This window comes from Helianthus annuus, chromosome 2 (assembly GCF_002127325.2).
Source record: "Helianthus annuus cultivar XRQ/B chromosome 2, HanXRQr2.0-SUNRISE, whole genome shotgun sequence".
NCBI classification, from domain to species: domain Eukaryota; kingdom Viridiplantae; phylum Streptophyta; class Magnoliopsida; order Asterales; family Asteraceae; genus Helianthus; species Helianthus annuus.
The window spans coordinates 156,481,360-156,492,432 of NC_035434.2; positions in this window are offsets into that span (position 1 = coordinate 156,481,360).

Sequence of the window (11,073 nt, forward strand, 5' to 3'; positions counted from 1 at the left end):
AATCCTTTTCCTTAAATTTCCTTGCTTAGGTACCCAAATTCTCTTTTTATGGAATCTCCAAATTCCATCATTTCCTTGTTCTAGTTCTTTTATATAACCTTTCATTCCTTCAGCATTATCCTTGATTGAGGTTTCCTGAACTTTCTTCAGTTGTTCCATTAAATCTAACTGTAGATTTAATCTAAGAGCACGGACTCGCTTTTGCTTCTCATGATATTTACGACTTAAGGCATCTGCAACTACATTTGCCTTTCCCTCGTGATATTGAATATGACAGTCGTAATCACTTAGAATTTCCATCCATCTTCTCTGTCTCATGTTTAATTCTTTTTGCCCAAATATGTATCTTAAGCTTTTATGATCCGTATTGACAGTAAACTTACTTCCATACAGATAGTGTCTCCAAATCTTAAGGGCAAAAATTACCGCTCCTAATTCTAAGTCATGAGTCGTGTAGTTTTCTTCGTGCTTTTTCAATTGTCTTGAGGCATACGCAATTACCTTTTTACGTTGCATTAACACACATCCTAATCCTAGCATAGAGGCATCACAGTAAACTTCAAAATCTTCTGTTCCATCTGGTAATGCTAAGATTGGGGCATTTGTTAATCTTTTCTTTAAAATTTTAAAAGCCTCTTCCTGTCTTGGTCCCCATTCAAATTTTACAGCTTTACAGGTTAGCTTAGTTAATGGCACGGCTATCTTAGAAAAATCTTTAATAAAACGCCTATAATAACCAGCTAATCCTAGAAAACTTCTAACTTCCGTTGCTGATTTTGGGGCTTTCCATTTGGTGATCGCTTCAATTTTGGAGGGATCTACGTGAATACCTTCGTGATTCACCATGTGTCCTAAAAATTGCACTTCCTGGAGCCAAAATTCACATTTTGAAAATTTGGCATAAAGCATTTCTTTTCTTAACAAAGCTAAGAGTGCATGCAGGTGCTCACAATGTTCCTCCTGGCTTTTGGAGTAAATAAGTATGTCGTCAATGAAAACGATTACAAATTTATCCAAATAAGGTTTACAGACTCTATTCATCATGTCCATAAATGCTGCTGGAGCATTTGTTAACCCGAAAGGCATGACTATAAACTCGTAATGTCCATACCTAGTTCTGAAAGCAGTTTTAGGTATGTTTTCTTCCTGTACCTTTAATTGATGATATCCGGAGCGCAAGTCGATTTAGAAGAAATATCTAGCTCCTTGCAATTGATCAAAGAGATCATCAATCCTAGGTAATGGGTATCGATTCTTAATTGTAACCTTGTTTAATTCCCTATAATCGATACACATTCTCATCGATCCATCTTTCTTCTTTACAAACAACACTGGGGCTCCCCATGGAGAGACACTCGGTCGTATAAATCCTTTACTTAGTAATTCATCTAATTGTTTCTTTAGTTCTAACATTTCTGTAGGTGCTAACCGATAAGGTGCTTTGGCTATCGGCGTAGTTCCTGGAATTAGATGAATTCTAAATTCTACCTCTCTATCAGGTGGTAATCCTGGTAAGTCTTCTGGAAAAACATCAGGGTATTCGGATACTATCGGAATATCCTCCAGTGTCTTACTTTTGTTATTAATAACTACCGAAATCATATATACTATTCCTTGTTTTCTTGAATAACTAGCCAACTTCATTACTGAAATACATTTCAGTGGCTTTTGTGGCTTATCTCCGGTAATTATTACTAATTCTCCTGTGGGGGTATGAATTTCTACGGAATTTTTATCACAGAGAATTCGAGCATGGTTGGTTATTAACCAATCCATTCCTAACACAACATCGAATCCGGCTAAATTCATTGGCAATAGGTTTGCAGAAAATTTATGGCCTAATAATTCTATCTTTTCTTCTCGCAAAACCTTATCTATTTTAACAGAATTTCCATCTGCCGTTTCGACTGTAAAAATCTGCCTAAGATTAGTTAAGGGTAGATTAAGGGCTTGGCAGAATGAAGTATTTATAAAACTTTGGTTTGCACCAGAGTCAAATAATACTTTTGCAAAAACGTTGTGAACTAAAAACGTACCAGCTATAACATCAGGAATTAGTTCGGCTTCCTGAGTAGTTAATTGGAAGGCTCTAGCGTTTCTCTTGGTAGTTCCTTCAGCCGGTTTAGCCTTGTTGTCTGCTGATTTGGCCAGTTTAGGGCAGTCTGGTCTAAAATGTCCAGTTTCTCCACAGTTGAAACAAACTGTGGTTTTCCTTCTGCAATTTTCTTCCCGATGGCCCACCATCTTGCAAAAATTGCAGGTTTCCCTACATCTTCAGAAATGCTTCTTCTTGCAAATTCTGCAAAGCGGAGGAACAGAAAATTGCCCCGTTCCTCTTTTCTTGAAATTACTACCACTACCCACACGAAATCCTTGGGTAATTCTTTGAGCCAAATCTTTCCTTTTATTTTCTTCTCGAGTGCGTACCAGTCCGTCAGTCAAGGTGTTGGTGGTACGTGCGTGACTACACATATTTTTACAATGAAATTACACACGAATTGGTTTTAAATTTATAAAAGTGATTATTACTTTTACATCAAAACACACACGAAAGAGGCAAGTGTACCCCGTCATATATGTAGTAAAGTATCGGTAAGAACCAAGTATCGATCCACGGAAATGGGCGGAGAAATAATACTAGACCTTTGTCACTAAATTGCCGGTAAAAATATAAATTGTCTTGGTTTTAATTAATCTAAATTAAGCATAAATAAATACTTATAAAACATAGTAAAATATATATAAATAGCCTTGCTTAATACACAACCACAGCATGTCAACTAAGTCAGTTTTGGCACTAGAAGCATTCGGTCAATTTTCCATTTTGAGACAATTAGTATCCCTTTCGGGAATCCTAACATGACAATCATTCGGAAAGTTAAAACGATAAACACACTTTAATCACCTAAAATTGTTCTTTAACGTGCGATTGATTAATGTCTACAAAAATCTCCTAAAAATAAGTTAGTCATCCGTTAGGAGTTTTCTAACCTCACTTAATCAAGGAAAGCAACACCGATAAACACAATGCAACCACCGAGACAAGCATAAACTAGATTAAATCACAACCGAGTTCATTTTACAAATCTTGCACATAAATTCACCAAGATAGCAATTTTGGCCGAAACTACTAACTAAGCTAACAAGTCATGGCAATAATTCATAACAACACCATCTAACCCGTTAGAGTCCTTCCGTGAGGGCAAGCCTTCTTGATTAACAATAATTACATTTTATTAAACCACTAACCCGTTAGAGTATCATGGTGCCCACATTTTAACCAAGTTAAACTAGTTAACCAAATTAAAAGTTTACTAATACATGATTAAATAAGCTTCATTTTGCAACTATCTTACCTAAACAAGCACCAATCATCCAACACAATTACTTATAATCAAGAAATCAATATCAATAACAAGGTTGCAAACTAATCATCAAAGATAATCATAGAAAACACTTCCAACTTTCATTACAAACATAGATCAACATACTAATGGTTATAATCAAGCAAGGGATTGTTGTGTTTTTGCACAAAGGCTTACATTAATACATAATAATCAGTCTAAATGCTTGAAACATAACAAAATTATGGAAAGATTTGAGAAACCAAACCATAAACAAGCATAAGAATGAGAATCTGGATAGTAAATGAGCAAAACCGGGCAATGTGGCTTGAATCCGAGTGAAAGCAGCAGCCTTCGGAGCCTCAAAATCGCCTGCAGAGCTCCCAAAAATGTCCAGAGTTTTAGATAGAATGGTTCTGTTCTGTTTATATGCTTTTTCGGAGTCGCACGGTCGTTCTCCCGATCGCACGACCGTGCACTTTAAGCATTATTGGTGGTGGTCCACCATACCGCATGACGTCACAGATCGTTGACTGGTCTTCGCATATGCACGGGCGTTCTTGATATGGCACGGACGTTCCATACCGGCATTTTGTTGCACGCCTAGTTTTGTGGTCGTTCAGCTCCGAGGTTTTCCTGCGTTGTCGGATCCGCACGATCGTTCCGCATATGGCATGACCGTGCATTTTCGGATTGGCCTGTAATGCCTTGCACGCAGTGTTGCACGCCTCGTTCACTGCCGGGTCTTCTTGGTTTGTCGGATATGCACGGTCGTGCATATGGCCGCATGATCGTGCAACACGCCCAGGTCAGTTTTTCCAACAGAATCTTCGCAGCTTCGTCGTTTTGTCCGGAAAGTCCTCGTTTTCGCTATCATCTTGTCTGGTATGCTGTTTTAGGCCTGTAAACAAAAATGTAGATAATTAAGTATCCGAATGACGGTTTTACGGCCGAAAACGCATAAAATAGGGTAAAATGGGGGACTAAAATATGTGTAAATTAGCGAATATCAAATCTCCCCACACTTGAACCTTGCTTGTCCTCAAGCAAGCTGAACTAAAAAGCAATAAAAGACGGAAATAAACAAGAACGATAATTTACACACTATTTTATTGAAAACTACTATAAACGGTTAGCCGGTTTGTCGAAAGACAACATCAAAAGACTCAAACCCAACAAGCATATGCAATTATAAAGCGACAACCAAAAAGCCGTGACTTCACATTTAATCGACTCAACATGTTAATCTTCACGCGACTCACAATGTTCACACACACTCGGGTTTATTTATGAAACATACATATAATGTGTATGTGCAAACACTCAATGCCTCCTCAATGAAACATGCAATATCATAAGCTTGTCATAAGATCTCGTCTCCACCAACTAACATGCAAATAAGTGTAAATCAAGAGGTCTTTACGGGTTGTAACGTTAGGCTTGGGCGAAGGGTATGGAAGTAGACATATAAAGTGGCGAAAATGGTTAAAACTCGGTATTAGCGTTTAACTAGCAACAAAGTATACAACTATACATACACATGCCTTAAAAAGAAAGGCGACTATTGCGCAATCGAGCTTATCAACGAAATTTTAACATTTAAGTGTTCAAAATTGCTCGATTTCTATCAACTTCACCCTATTTTAGGGTGTGTTTTTTTTTAGATCATAGAAAACATACTATACAATAAACTGAAATAAACGCTAGTTAAACGATTATTTTGTCCGAGTTTCAACACTAAAAAGGGTTTAAAACATACAAAGGCTAAATTTGGCTAAGTGGGCGATAATGTGGGTAAACAAAGGTAAACGGGAAGGCTCGACATGGTTAATCCTAAAGGGTAATATAAGGTGAACGGGAAGCACAACACAAAGAACAAGGTTTACAACAAAGGGGTAATCTAAGTGCCTCTATCACTTTTACACAAATTCACAAGTTCATGGTCTTAACAAGCATACTAGTGACAAATTCTAAATTACACATAACATCCGGCTCACTCCTATATCTGAAATGAACAAACAAATTCTAAATTACTTGCATGATAGTACTCCCCTCAAGATGATATCTGATGAATCGAGACTTCCAAAGCTGCGTCTGTCATATGCTCCGGTTAAAGACTTGATAGCCAAAATCTGCAAGTATGTCATATGGCACAGCAAAACAGAACAGTAATAGAATAAACACAAATAAACCATAATGTACATAAATACTACTAGTCCAAACAAAGGCACAACATAAAGTAAAGTGTTTTAAAATACAATACAATCCGAGGGTGTTTGAAATACTACTAAAAAAGAACACCCGAAATAACAAGTACTAAAATAATAATAAAAACCACCAACGAGCATCACCACCAACTCCTACTCGTCATCACCGTCATCGTCTCTCGTGAAGGATGGGCCCGCACCGCCATAACCAGGTGGGTTCCACGATGGGAACTGTGGAGGGTGCTGGAAGTAGTCGGGATATGCATGGTGCATCTCCCTGAATACGTATGAGAATCCGGCACTCACCCCCTGGTATAAGCTCTCCTGGCTCTGTCTCAGCTGATCCTGCTTGGCCCTGAGCTGATCCTGACTAGCCCGGATCTGGTCCTGGCTGGTCCTAATCTGATCGATGTACGTACCATGCTGTTCCTGCGTAACACGCATTTGCTGGAACTGCTGATAAAATTCAGGCCAATCCTAATGCTGGTAGTACTGCTGGTGCTGCGCCTCATGTGGCGGTGTCTGGTGTGGTGGTGTGTGTGGCTGGTGCTGCTGCTCCTGCATCTCTACGTCCTCTTCTTCTTCTTCTGGGAGCGGAGGTAACGGGTCCCAGACCTCGTTATTCAGCCCCCTCAACCTATCCCCTCTATCTAACTCAACAATCACCCCCATCGCCTTCAGTGACCTGATGTCAACATGAACCCCCTCAGTTATCAGAGTGAGACCCTGAAGTACCTCCTCAGTCATAAGGTGTTCGTTGTACGCAATTTCGGTCACATACTGACCGCCATGTATCTGACTGTTAGAAGTCCTCCCTGAGCACTTCACAAAGTATTCAGCCATTCGCGCTGCTAAGTTGATGGGCGCCTTCTCCACCAATGCATAAAGAAAAATCAAATCTGGTGTTGGACAGTTACCAAGACTGTCCATGCGACCGCATATAGTGTGGCTAAACACATGGTGCATCACCCGCACCAGAGGGTCTTTAAGTCGTGAGGCCTTTGACATCCTTGGGTTGTATGGGTCCCCAACAGCATTTGCAGCCCAAAACTCATCCCTTGCTGCATTAGACGGGAAGGTGAACTGATCTATGAAGACTTCGGGATCATCCATGTCTTCCCTTGTGTAAATCCCGAGTCTCCTTCCCAAACGACCAACCGACCACTTGTGCCATCTTCCACACAATCTGAAAGCTATCCGATCCTTGTAGCGGAATTTGGGTCGTCGAGCAGAAGCCGGCTTTTCGTAGGCATATGATGCAAAGAACTCTATGGTCAGTTCCCTGTAAACGGGTCGGTTGCAACCGACCAGATTCGTAAGTGGGCGACTCATCATGTTTTCGAGTCGGTCATACTGATTTAGTTCTTGCATTACTTCCCAATCCAGCCATCTAGGGACTCCGAACTGCCCCCTCCGGGCCCATAACGCGTCTCTTTTTGGAATGCATAAAGCTTCACGCTCGTCGTTAGGATCGAACTGTAGGAAGGGATGGTCCATCTGTAATGGGGAACAGTGTTAGAAAGACAGAAACAGGAGAAAATTGAATTGAAAACAGCCGAGCAGCAAATTATGAAGCTGCTGTAAATCTGATCTGGGCCTCCGGCACGGTCGTGCGGCGATACGCACGGTCGTGCATCACCGACGATGTGCACCATCTGCCCAGGAAACTCGGAATCGCACGGCGTGCGGTCAATCGGCACCACCGTGCAACACCGGACACAAGCTGACATCGTGGAATCACCCGGATTGGCACGACCGTTCCATACAAGGAACGACCGTGCGTCAACTGACCTGCAGATTTCAAACCCCTGAACTTTGAATAGCCTGATTTTTCCAAAATCAACAACTTTTTTTGTACAAACAGGGGTCGGAAACTCAACCGGGTGTTCACGATAAGCATGATTCAAACAAGGGTTAGGGTTTCGATTTGCTTATGAAGAGAACCCTAATAAATCCCTTGTTGAATCGGATGAAATCTACCTAGAAAGCAAGAAAACAAGAAATCTAACACTAGAGACGTACCGTGCGAAGTTGGGTGCGAGATCGTGCGAAAAACCGTGCGATTTGGTGTAAAAACCGCTCTGGAACGGCTGCAGTTGCTAGGGTTCGCGAATGAGGGATTTTGCAGCAGATGAGGGTATATATAATGTGCAAAATGACAAAAATGCCCTCAGCCTGACGCACGGTCGTTCGCCGTTTGGCACGGTCGTGCGTCTCCGACGAATTCCATTTTTCTCGGTGATGCACCGAGGGTGCGATCCACCGTGCCAGCATCTCGGAAACGCACGGTCGTGCGGATCCTGGCATGGTCGTGCGTCAGCTGCAGATCAGAATTTTCTGCAGAAGGCATTTCCAGCAACTGTTTTGGCCGCTTTTCGCCGTTTTTTCGACACACCAACTGTTCTAACAATATTGCAATACAGAACCTTCGCTCGGCACGAATAGAAACTGTACAAACTAACGGAAACTACCTAACTAACCTAAATTACGCAAAAACTATAAAAAACATAAAAACGGACAATTTTGCCCCTATAGCGCCAAAGACGCTCTTGCTACATTTTTGTCGGCGAGTCAGTAGCGTAGACTCATGCTAAATTTTTGTCGACGAGTCCATAGCAAGACTCCAAGCTAAAACTAGAAAATAAATCCTAAATGACTAAACTACCCCTAAAGCGTAAAATACGCTCTTGCTGCATTTTTGATCCACGAGTCAGCAGCATAGACTCTCTCCTCCCCACACTTATGATGTGTGCGGGGTTTGGAGCTCAATGACCTCCATCACCGACTCTGTCGGCCCGGCAACGTACAACTTCAAGCGATGCCCATTTACTTTGAAAATAACGCCGTCCGCGTTCTCTATTGCAACAGTCCCATACGGAAATACCTCTTTAACCTTGTATGGGCCTGTCCAACGTGAATGAAGCTTCCCGGGAAATAAGCGCAACCGCGAGTTGTAAAGAAGAACAAGATCGCCCGCTTGGAATTCTTTGTGGTCCTTCAAGCGTTTATCGTGCAATCTCTTCGTGCGCTCCTTGTACAACACCGAGCTCTCATAAGCGCGTTGTCGCAACTCTTCCAACTCATGAATCTGGAGAAACCGGGCTTCACCTCCGACTTTTAGGTCCAGATTTGCGGTCTTTAGCGCCCACATCGCTTTATGTTCCAACTCAACCGGTAAATGGCATGCCTTTCCGTAAACAAGCCTAAAGGGAGTGGTCCCAATAGGCGTCTTGTAAGCCGTACGGAAGGCCCACAACGCTTCATCAAGCTTATTTGACCAATCCTTGCGGTTTGCACCTACAGACCGCTCAAGGATTCTTTTCAGCCCCCGGTTCGTGACTTCCACCTGCCCGCTTGTCTGTGGATGATAGGGCGTGGATAGACGGTGATGCACACCGTAACGGGACAAAGCTCTCTCGAGCTGAGTATTGCAAAAATGCGTCCCTCTGTCACTGATAAGCGCTTTCGGAGCGCCGAACCGGGCAAATAAGCTTTTCAAAAATCTCACGACCACCCTGGCATCATTGGTGGGTAAGGCTTGCGCCTCCGCCCACTTCGATACATAGTCAACCGCGACCAGGATGTACTTATTACCTCGTGAGGGGGGAAATGGTCCCATGAAGTCTATCCCCCAGATATCAAAGACTTCACAAACCTGAATCCAGGTCTGAGGCATTTCATCACGTGCCGATATATTTGTCGCCCTCTGGCAAGCATCGCACGCTCTAACCCAACTCTGCGCATCACGAAATATAGTCGTCCAATAAAACCCGGAGTCCAACACTTTCTTGGCGGTAAAGTTGGCTCCATGGTGGCCTCCGGTAGGTCCCTCGTGACAGTGGCGCAGAATATCGGTCGCCTCCTTCCCTGAAACACATCTCCTGATCACCTGATCAGCACCAACCCGAAACAAGTAAAGGTCATCCCAAATGTAGTGCTTGACGTCCGAAAAGAATTTCCTCTTTTGCTGGTGAGTCAACCCCTTAATCAGAATCCCGCAAGCAAGGTAGTTCACAAGGTCGGCGAACCATGGCGACTCATCGCATATCTCAACACTCATCAAAGACTCGTGTGGGAAGTTGTCATTTATGGAATCCCAACGCGCGTCCATGATGTCTCCATGCTCTAACCGGGATAGATGGTCAGCCGCTACATTCAACGCACCCTTTTTATCTTGAATTTCGATATCGAACTCTTGCAGCAACAAGATCCACCGGATCAGACGTGGTTTAGCGTCCTGTTTGCTGAAGAGATATCGGATGGCAGCGTGATCAGTATATACAACGGTTTTCGAAAGCACCAAGTACGACCTAAATTTGTCAAATGCGAAAACGACCGCCAAGAGCTCCTTTTCAGTCGTGGTATAATGCTCCTGGGCGTCGTGAAGAGTTTTGCTCGCATAATAGATCGGGTGAAAGTGCTTTTCTCTCTTTTGACCAAGAACGGCCCCTATAGCGTAATCACTCGCGTCGCACATAATCTCAAACGGCAAACTCCAGTCCGGTGCAACTAAAATAGGGGCCTCAATCAACTTTTGCTTGAGAAGGTCAAAGGCTCTCAAGCAATCATCTCCGAATATGAACGGAGCGTCTTTCTCCAACAAACGGGTCATGGGTCTGGCGATTTTTGAAAAATCTTTAATGAATCGCCGATAGAACCCGGCATGACCGAGAAAGCTCCGTATCGTTCTAACAGAGGTGGGGGGCGGAAGTCGTGAAATGATATCCACTTTGGCTGGATCGACCTCCATACCAGCATGCGAAATATTATGTCCCAGAACTATGCCCTCCTTCACCATGAAGTGGCATTTCTCCCAGTTCAGGACCAGATTCGTCTCCTCGCACCTCTTCAACATTTTTCTCAAATTTTCCAAGCAGTGATCGAAGGAATCCCCAAATACCGAAAAATCATCCATGAAAACCTCCATGGAATCCTCGATCATGTCATGGAAAATTGCGACCATGCATCTCTGGAAGGTCGCTGGTGCATTACACAACCCAAAAGGCATCCGCCGGTAGGCGAATGTGCCGAAGGGGCATGTAAAGGTAGTCTTCTCCTGATCCTCAGGAGCGATAGGAATCTGAAAGTACCCAGAGAATCCGTCAAGGAAACAGTAATACAACTTCCCCGACAGACGTTCCAACATCTGGTCGATGAATGGAAGCGGGAAGTGATCCTTGCGAGTAGCATCATTGAGCTTGCGGTAGTCAATGCAAACTCGCCACCCAGTGACGCTACGGGTAGGAATTAGCTCATTCCTATCATTTGAAACTACAGTCATACCACCTTTCTTAGGTACAACTTGCACCGGACTCACCCACACAGAGTCCGAAATAGGATAAATCATGCCGGCATCCAACAACTTCATCACCTCCTTCTTCACCACGTCCTGCATATTTGGATTTAAACGCCTCTGATGCTGTGCACATGGTTTGTACTCGTCTTCCATCAGAATCTTGTGAGTACAAAAAGAAGGATTGATGCCCTTGATATCCATGATTTTCCATGCGATGGCTCTCTTA